The sequence below is a fragment of the Rhagoletis pomonella genome, unplaced genomic scaffold (assembly GCF_013731165.1).
Source record: "Rhagoletis pomonella isolate Grant_MI unplaced genomic scaffold, Rhpom_1.0 Rhpom_scaffold_00001, whole genome shotgun sequence".
Taxonomy (NCBI): domain Eukaryota; kingdom Metazoa; phylum Arthropoda; class Insecta; order Diptera; family Tephritidae; genus Rhagoletis; species Rhagoletis pomonella.
The window spans coordinates 96856545-96866125 of NW_023458555.1; the positions used below are offsets into that span (position 1 = coordinate 96856545).

The 9581-nt window shown below is 33.7% G+C and overlaps 1 protein-coding gene across 8 annotated transcripts in view; it reads right to left on the reverse strand.

Moving 5' to 3' along the window:
- Positions 1-6874, reverse strand: part of LOC118749016 (thyroid transcription factor 1) — an 897134-nt gene extending 890260 nt beyond the window's left edge. For 4 of the 8 annotated variants that reach the window (XM_036483837.1, XM_036483820.1, XM_036483833.1 and 1 more), the window contains exon 1: positions 6355-6874. The gene's annotated coding sequence lies outside the window, so the exon portion shown is untranslated. The remainder of the gene's footprint in view (positions 1-6354) is intronic. The other 4 variants (XM_036483847.1, XM_036483844.1, XM_036483832.1 and 1 more) reach the window with 3 other exon arrangements.
- Between the last annotated feature and the right edge of the window lie 2707 nt (positions 6875-9581).

A 9581-nucleotide genomic window follows, 5' to 3' on the forward strand; every position in this document is an offset into this window, starting at 1 on the left:
GTTTACGGGATGTACATAGCTCAGTGGTTAACGCTTCTGACTTTGAACATCGAATTCGCAGGTTCGATCCCTGCTGAAGTCTAGAAAAAAGAAGTCTGATGAGGAGATGTGGTGATCTCCGAAATAGTGCTATAACTTCTACCGCTTAGACTTTGTTGCTTTTTCAATTTTTCCTAATAAACAATCGTGGTACAAAGCTCAATAAAAATATTAAAAATAAAAAAATGTTAACAAGCCACAATAACATTGACAAATACGCAGTTTTTTTTTGTTTCCCCGCGATGACGCCTTGGCCAGAAAGTGGGTAGAGTTCTGCCGGCAGGAGAAGCCATACAATTTAGACACCAGCGTAATATGCATGTAAACGTTGAAATACCACAAATTACAAATTAAGATCGGCGGTAAGCAAGCATCGACCACTTTCTGCAGGAAAACATGCGCTGCGACAAGATATTATCACTTTTTCGGCACCTGCAATACAAACACAAAAATTCCAAATAGTTAATTAATAAGACCTATTCTTTTGAACACATTTCAAGAGTGGTTGTATATTCTTTGTTAACGTAGTGCTTAATTTGCTATATCCAAAGATGGCGAAATTGGTGAATCGAGAAGAAAACACGTTTTCTCACAGCCAATTCACAACTGTCAACTGATTGTTCTTCGCCATATTCTTTGTTTACCCGTTGCCACAAATGTCATTCTGCGGGAATGCGCAATCTTGTATTCTATCGTTCTTGGAGAAATCTTATACGTGTAAGTAGTGTTTTGAACGTGGAAACTTAAATTAAGCGAACAAATTTTAATGTTCAATTTGGTTGTATTTTCAAAGCATGTTTGCCTACCAAAAGCTTCATCAAACCAACCAAGCTACCAACGCAGAATGAAGCTACCAATTTTGGTCCAATTGGTCCAAAACGGCAACGCTGGTCAGCAGTTAAGCAGCAAAAGCCAGCTCTGTCTGATAAGAACATCAAAGCGCGACTGAAATTTTATAAAAGTCACAAGAATTGGACCGTTGAGGACTGGAAACGGGTAATTTTGTCTAATAAAACGAAAATTAATCGTTTCCAGAGCGATGGAAAGGAAATATATTCCGTAGACCTCATGAACATCTTCAAAAGCACCATGTGAAGCCAACTGTAAAACATGGTGGAGGCAGCTTAATGGTTTTGGGGGTGTTTTACTTGGTGGCATTTGGGGCCGTTAGTTAAAATTGAAGGGATAATGAAGAAGGAAAACTACCTCCATATTCTTCAATCAAACTTGCCCCACTTTGTAGATATGAGCGCATACCCGGAAGAAGAAGACTTTTTCCAGCAGGACGGAGATCCGAAACATGCCGCAAAAATTGTATACCGCTGGCTGCTTGAGCAAAATTTTCAACTACTGCAGTGGCCAGCACAAAGCCCTGCCCTCAACCCTATTGAAAATTTATGGTCTGTGGTCAAGAGGCGATTGGGACAGCATAGGCGAGCTCCGACTAATATGGAAGAGCTTTGGAGGCGAGTAAAGCTAGAATGGGAAAATATACCTAGCGAAATAACAGAAAATTTAGTCGAGAGCATGCCTAGACTTATGAAACTGGTTATTAAAAACAAAGGATTGTGGATACCATATTGATACCAGCCTACTAAAATCCCACAACAAAAAAGTTCAAAACTGAGTTAATCGAGTTGCCTTACGTTTATGCCGTGAAATGGCCGCTTATTTTTAAATTCATATTTTCTGTATACTTGCTTACATTCGTTATGTAATAAAGACCAATTGCTGAAAATTTCAAAAGAATTCGCTCATTATTAAAAAAGTAATTACATTGTAAGTAAAATAATCTCGAACATGCACTCGGTTTTGATTGCCAGCGTATGTGTTGAAGCAAATCAGCTTTTTGTTAATGCGGTTCTTGCGTAGATATAAACAAGGTATATTACCTTAATTATACCTACGAAAAAACCGCATTAACAAAAAACAGATATGATTCAACACATATTTCTCTCTAACGTTTATTCCTCAGTCTTTATAGCATACTCGATAAAACCGTATTGGAAAGTAAACAAACTCTGTTAGTTTTATTCGACATTTATTTAATAATAACCGAAATGGAAGCGAAGAGTAATACAAATTTATTATAATAATAAATACAATTAAAAACGGGCTGTATAAAGAAAAAATTGCAAATTTTGATTGCGCGTTAAATGTGTTATTCGTCTATACGGGTTTTCTAACCGTTGCGAGAAATAAAAAACCGATTTGAAAACAACTTCGAGCCAACACACTTTTCAATTTCAACGCGTATTGAAATCTTGTTTATGCATCTGTTTTGAATCACACCGAACTGAGTCACAGAGCTTTATGTGTCGGTATCAACAAGGTATATAAATTATATCAAAAAGATGAGATAGTATACAACAATGAAAATAAAGCTAAATAACACAAAGGTTACCTGTTTTTAGAGTAGCCCATATGATCGATGTACATACTAGGATAAAAGTTTGCATAACAAACAAACGTGGCAACCCCCGGAAAATATTTTTGGACTTAAATTCTCAAAAATAACTTCCATATGATATTTATACGAAAATGGTTTAGTTAAAAAATAGGTGGCAACCCTATTCAAAAATATTTCGGAATGGGTTTTTTTACAAGCTTTTATTTAACTTGGTCATCCCGCGGAAATCGCGGAATCTTCTAATCTATTTTAAACTAACTTCCCGACAAGTTAGAGACTTGAAATTTTCAGCATAGTTCCAATCACGATGAAACTGCAATTTAAAATATAAACGAATTTTCTATGTGGTCCAGGGGTCTTGATTCAAAGGCGGTCAAAAAATAGTAAGATTTATGGCTAACGGAGCGTAATTTGCAAAAGAACGTAAAACCACTATAAAATTGTTAAAGCTGCCGGCGGTAATGTAGCAAAGCTAGTTGTGGCAAATTCTAGATATCAACCTAGTCTAGAAATGAACCTCGTTGTAGGTATCATATCAAGGAGATACAATTAGAAGACTCCAGATATCGTCCCGCCAGATGAAGTTAAATATTGCGCCTAAATATATGCACCATTTACATACCCTACAGCGGAAATGGACGACACGCCATTTCTTTAAATGAAATAAACTGCTGATATATTTACATATGTATGTTTATACAAAACGTAAGCAAGCAACATTTTGCTTGCATAGTCTTCTCTTCTCTTTCATTGCAAGTTGAATTATTTTAATATCTATTGCAAAATTTTGTACATAAAATAAAATAACACTTTTTAATATACAACGCTTTTATAAATGGACTAAAAATTAGAAAATAATATTTCTAAGTCCCATAGAATTTTTATAGATAACTTTTGATTTTGAAATTTTAGCAGAAGACATTATAAACCATTTATGAGATTGGAAATACAATGCGTGGAGCGCATGATATGAAGGGTAATATACGTATGAATGTGGATATATGAATAACGATCGCTTAAAATCGATCTCAACTTTGTACTTTCTGTGTAGAAATTTTAGGTCTATGTTATGTAGTTTGACAATTGTCAATTAAATCTAATACTTTGTATTGCATGCGCTCCACGTTTTTCATTTTTGATGACTTTTGCTAAAATTTCAAAATCAGCAACGCGCCCTTAGCTTAGATGAAAATGCTTCAGTTTAAGATAGATTTTACATTTAAAGAACTTTTCTATTTAAAGCAACAAAATAAAATCTTTATAAGAGCTGTTTTCATTGTAAAGGTTTGCTCAAGCAGCAGCGGTAGGGTACCGCTAACACTTTCGCAGCTCCCTATGATTTGTCTTCTTCTAAAGCAGGGATCACGAGATTTGTACATTTTAGCAGTTACAGCGTGGTGTTGCTTGAAAGTTGTTATTGAGCTAAACTCACTATTTCACTCTGTGACTGCTAAAGTGTACAAATCTGTACAAATGCATAAATCGTGCGATCCCTGCTTAACAGCTTCTTTACAGCATATTCACTACTGCTAGTGATAGCAGAGCGTAATTTGCCGGCGCAACTATATAGGATAGTTTTAGGCAGCGGAATAATAGATTCTATTGTGAATTCCTTGGTAAGATAAAATACCGGAAATTAGTTTGAATAAATCAGCTGTTAACCTTGGGATATTTCTATACGAATTTCTGTAGAGCACCTACCGGGTATACCACACACCCGGTACTTGATCTGAATGCTTAAATTAGTAACACACCGATTTATTTCTGATTATCCTCCAAATTCGTGACATATTGAGCGCGTCCATATTGGCTAACCGTAGACTGTTTGTCCTAGAAACGCACAGTTGAGTAGTTCCGCTCAGTTCAACAGTTGCCAACTTTCCGCAATTTTTTCCATCGTACAATTTTTTCGTTACCTGAACTCAACGTGTTTTGCTCAGCCTAAACAGATGATCGAAAAGATTTACGCCGCTTACATTAAATGTACTACGCTCATAAATGGAGAGCCCTTAAAAAAAATAGTATGTCCTGTTTATATAAGACTAAGACGTTCAAAATAAATAATGTAAAAAAAATTGTTTTTAAAAACAAGCTTTTTTTTTAACATGTACAATCAAAGGAATAAAGTAAAGTAGTGTATTAAAAGATTTTTTAGCAAGAAAATTTTGTCAAAACTGCACTAAAATGAATAAAATAAAATAAGTTAAGGTCTCGTCAAAGTTATTAAAAGCCATTTAGTGAAAGGAGTTACAGAAACTCTAATGAAAATTACTAACAATTTGTACTAATTTACTTCGTTTTTAAAAAAGCTTGTCGGCGAATTCAGCGTACATGCGTAATTAGTTAGGTATGTATATGTATGTATGTATGCAGATATTGCAATGCCGGTTTGCTATTCGCGCGACAAACTTTTTTAAAAACGAAGTTATTTAGTAGAAATTGTTAGTAATTTTCTTTAGAGTTTCAGTAACTGCTTTCACTAAATGGCTTTTAGTAACTTTGACGAGACCTTAACTTATTTTATTTTTTTCATTTTAGTGCAGTTTTGACTAAATTTTCTTGCTAAGAAATCTTTTAATACACTTCTTTACTTTATTCCTTTGATTATACATGTTAAAAAAGCTTGTTTTTAAAAAATATTTTTTACATTATTTTATTTAATACTTTCCATTTGATACGCAAGATGTTATTTTATTTGTAACAAATTGAAAATACAAAATGCAAACCCATACTGAATACTAAACCTATGGTATAGTGGTTGAATTTTGTTTCTGAAAGGGTTACCCCTAAAAGCATAATCTACGTTTGCGAGGCTTATACGGAATCGGATTTTTTTAATTTTAACACAAAATTGGCTTCTTATTTTTTTGATTTAAATAAATGTGGTTAAAGTTTTTATCAATAAAACTATGTTTCAGTATTAGTTAAAGCAACAACTTCAATATCCTTAAAAAAAAGGGCAGGACTAGGTATATTTTAGCTCACAAGTTATCTTTTAAGTTACATACGCCTGTAATACGCCTGCAATACGTAGGTCAAAGAAAGCTTTAGCTTAAAAGTGTGATACTAAATGGCTTTCACCTAAACGGCGCCAATTTTCAAAGATTATTGCATTTCAGATTACGACTAAGAAAGCTCTTGGACCGATATTGTGAAAGGTTGGACTATACCCCAAAGATTACTGTTTTCTCACGGCCCACTGTACGAAGCTTTTAGTAGAGTAAGCTCCTTTAAGAACTTAAAAATTATCCTGGGTTATCAGGTCTTTAGAAGTACAAGATTAATTGATGTCTTTCACGAAGTTCTTTAAATAAATTTTTAGCTAAATACTTACCCGAATTTCGGGGTGTACTACAAGTTTTAATAAATTTGTTTTAGAGAATCAATGTGAAATAATTGCAGACACGATTAACCAGTTTTCTGAGCAACCGAGACGTCTGCTTTTTAAATCATTTTTGTAAAACAAATCCGCAAGTACATATCGTCCCCCGCATGCCAGAGACATGAATGTGTAAAGATGAAAATTTTATGATTTTTTTATACTTTGTCAGCCCCCCTAAATTCGATCCTGGCAACGCCCATACAGGGCGGCCGAGAGAAAAGTCGGGCCTGGACTGAAAAATCACTAGCCCCTGTACATACATTGTATTAATTTAAAAGCATGTGGTCATTTTCTTTAATTAATAGCGTCAGAAGGAATCAGCACGATATAATATATTTATAAATGTAAAAAAGTAATCACAAGTTATGGTTCTGATATTTCAGCCCTTCAAAAGCCCCGGCCGGGGGGATTCAGCCCTTCCCCCCTCCCTATCGACGGGCCTGAACATTAGTATATTAGGCAACTTATGACTGGGAAAATGGCTCCTACAGTTGATAACGAAAGACAATGTACAAATATTTACCTTATAGCCCGAACTCCATAAAGCCCTCATTTATGAGTTATTAATTTCTGTAATTTCACAAAGCTTTAGTTATTTTTGTGTCTTTATTTTATTGAAGTAACGAGATCACACTACACTTTTCACACTTTTGTATAGATAACAGTTGTAGTTATAATTCTTGACAACCTCGAAGAAGTAAATTTCCTCTTGGAAAAGAATAATCCTCGAAATTCACAAAAATGCAAATCGAGGTATGTGTACTTATGAAATGTGTTTAATGCAAGTAATTGGTGTTTACATCTATTAAAAACCTCTTTACTAAAACACTATTAAAGTTGTCAAAGTCAAACATAATAATAGTTTATAACATACTAATGTATATTCAGAAAAAATGCATAAAATAATTGTTGTATTAGACACACATGTACATATGCATGTACAAGTATAAGAAGAACCCACATCAGTGAATTTATTATGAATATCCACTCGACACGAATCCGTCAAATGAAACAAGAGGTCTGAACAGCACTGACGAGTGGTTCTCAGATGGCTTCTGGATAGCCCTCGAATAAGTTTTTCTATTAAAGTTGAACTCTGCATTTTGGTTGGGCAGGCAACAGAGCATTTTTTTTATTTACTTAATTTTAGTTTTTTGTTTTTGCTGGTTCGGTATAACAAACACAGTATGTAAGTATGTACATATATATGTACGTACATGCGTAACATAATTGGCGCATACAATCTTTCTCGCTTACTCTAATGTAGAGTTACAATTACAATAGAAAAAAGCATATGATAGGCTGAGTAATATCCAATCCAGGCGCAATTTGACTAAATGAAAAAATGCTGGCTATAACCAACCCTATGTAAAACGGTAAATGTGCCAACATAAAGTGAAGCTACAGCGTAAATGCAATACTATATTGACATTTTGCGTCTCAGGTCTCTATCTTGCACACCTTCAATACCAGCGTTTTTCATATTAAAAGCTAACATATGGAAACACAACTAGAATGAAGACATTGGTTGGAAATACATACATACACATATGCATATCATCGTTTAAAGTGCAAAACCGCGTATCAACAAAATGCAATGTAGAAATTATTTTCTAGAGCGTAAAAACACTCATATTTCAAAATGGTTCTCTTTTTATTACCTTCCTTTTATTAACTCGGGATGTAAATATATAATATATGCGCCTAAAAGATGCAGCGATTTCTATTCTCAAAATACATACCTGAGGACAGTACGAATGGCAATTATAATAAGGAGGTTTTAGTTTTTTAAACTATAATTTTATTCATAAAGCAATCGCATTTCTGGCTAGTATATTTCATGACGAATGGATAAGGATTGAGCCAAGAGCTTGTGTGGCCAAATCCAATTTTTGGCAGCCAATGTCAGTTACGCGCTTTCGCAGAATGACGATACGCGGCTTTGTACTTTAAACGACGACATGTATGTACATGAGCAGCTGAATAGAAATAAATGCGTGCATACATATACATATGCACACGTTCCTCAAAATGTTTTAACTCAAAATCTGTGGTTTATCAGAAAACGCTACAAACTATTTCTGAGCATGTTATTTAAATATAGCATTGACCCATTAAGTTAAACTTTTGGCAAATAAAATTAATCTTTTGGCAAATAAATTTAATCTTTTGGCAAATAAATTTAATCTTTTGACAAATAAAATTAATCTTTCGGCAAATAAATGTAATCTTTTGGCAAATAAATTTAACCTTTTGGCAAATAAAATTAATCTTCGGGCAAATAAATTTAATCTTTTGGCAAATAAAATTAAACTCTACTATAGTACTAAGCAGTGTTTGAAAAAGTAAAAAATACACTAAACAACTGCTGTTGCTGTGCTTTTTTTTACGCTTAGCTTTACTGCGCCAATATCAAGAGTTAACCTCCAGGATAACTGAAAAGTGTTTTTTGGTGTTTCTGTTCTGTTGATTTGCCTGCTCACTTTCAAGCAGTTCTGTCACAGCATGGTCTCAAATATTCGTCAAACTTTCGGGCGCATTTTATTTCAACCAAACCACGCATTATGGCCAAATGGGATAAAAAAACATCTAAAATGCTACAAATCTTGAACTCCCGTAATATATTTTCAAACGCAGGTACAAGAAAAATTTATTTATGTCCATACGCACATATATGCAATAGGGTACTCATCAAAAATGTTTTCTTTTGGAAATTTCAAGACCCTACCCCCTAATTTTATTCAGTTTTATGAGAAATATTATTGCCTATTTGTATAGGTATTTTAAAGGTCATTTAGAGGTCGCGGCCTGTCGATTTAGGTTAAAAAAGACTCGATTTCAAAGATCGAATGTCATCTGAGAAGAGTATAAATAGGCCTTTAAAATGGTATTTAATAATCTATTTTCGGACTTGGAAATTTTGACCATAGATAATTTCCACAATTTCAAAATAAGTAGTACTGTCTAAAATTAAATATATTTTCAAATAAACTGATACCTCATTAATTGCAATCGCATTAAAATTGTCGAATTTAGGAGACCTTTCTTAAATACGGCCTTGAATTTGTATTGTTTATGTACCGGACTTTCAGATTTTTTGAGCAGTGTGGCGAAGGAATTCATCAATATTTATTCAAAATTGATATACATATCAGGGTTGTTGCGAATATTCGCATTCGCATACGCAACCGCGGAACTTCCGCATAAATTTTAACATTCGCATTCGCTTTCGCATTCGTAATAATCAATTCGTAGCTTTTGCGAATGCGAATATTGTGTGAGAAAATAGTAGGTATTTCCAGCGGAAATGTTCAACGGTTGGCTATAAAGGGAGTCGTCTATTTGCGCCTGAAAAGATTACCTTTAATTAGGTAAAAACTATGTAACTATCGAATATTATTTGTAAAATGTCTGTTGAAAAAACTGGATGCATCGCCAGTTTTTTCTACTTTTTCTTAGAAAAGTGTAATTGCTTTTTCTCATAAAACTTATTATTCTTAAGTTTCGTGTTTCCTTTTATTAGTTTTTCAGCTCGAACTCAAAACCATTTATTTTAATTTTGTGTAAATTCTCAATATTAGCACGCATCGAAATAAAGATGAAATTATATGTAAATAAGTCGACAGCCAAGTTCACAAATTATTATTTTTTTTAAGAATTAATTCAATATGAATTTTATATCTATTGAGGAGTGGGACTTGGCATGTAATATATCGTTAGTATAGTATGGAAAGGGCGTAACTCACATCG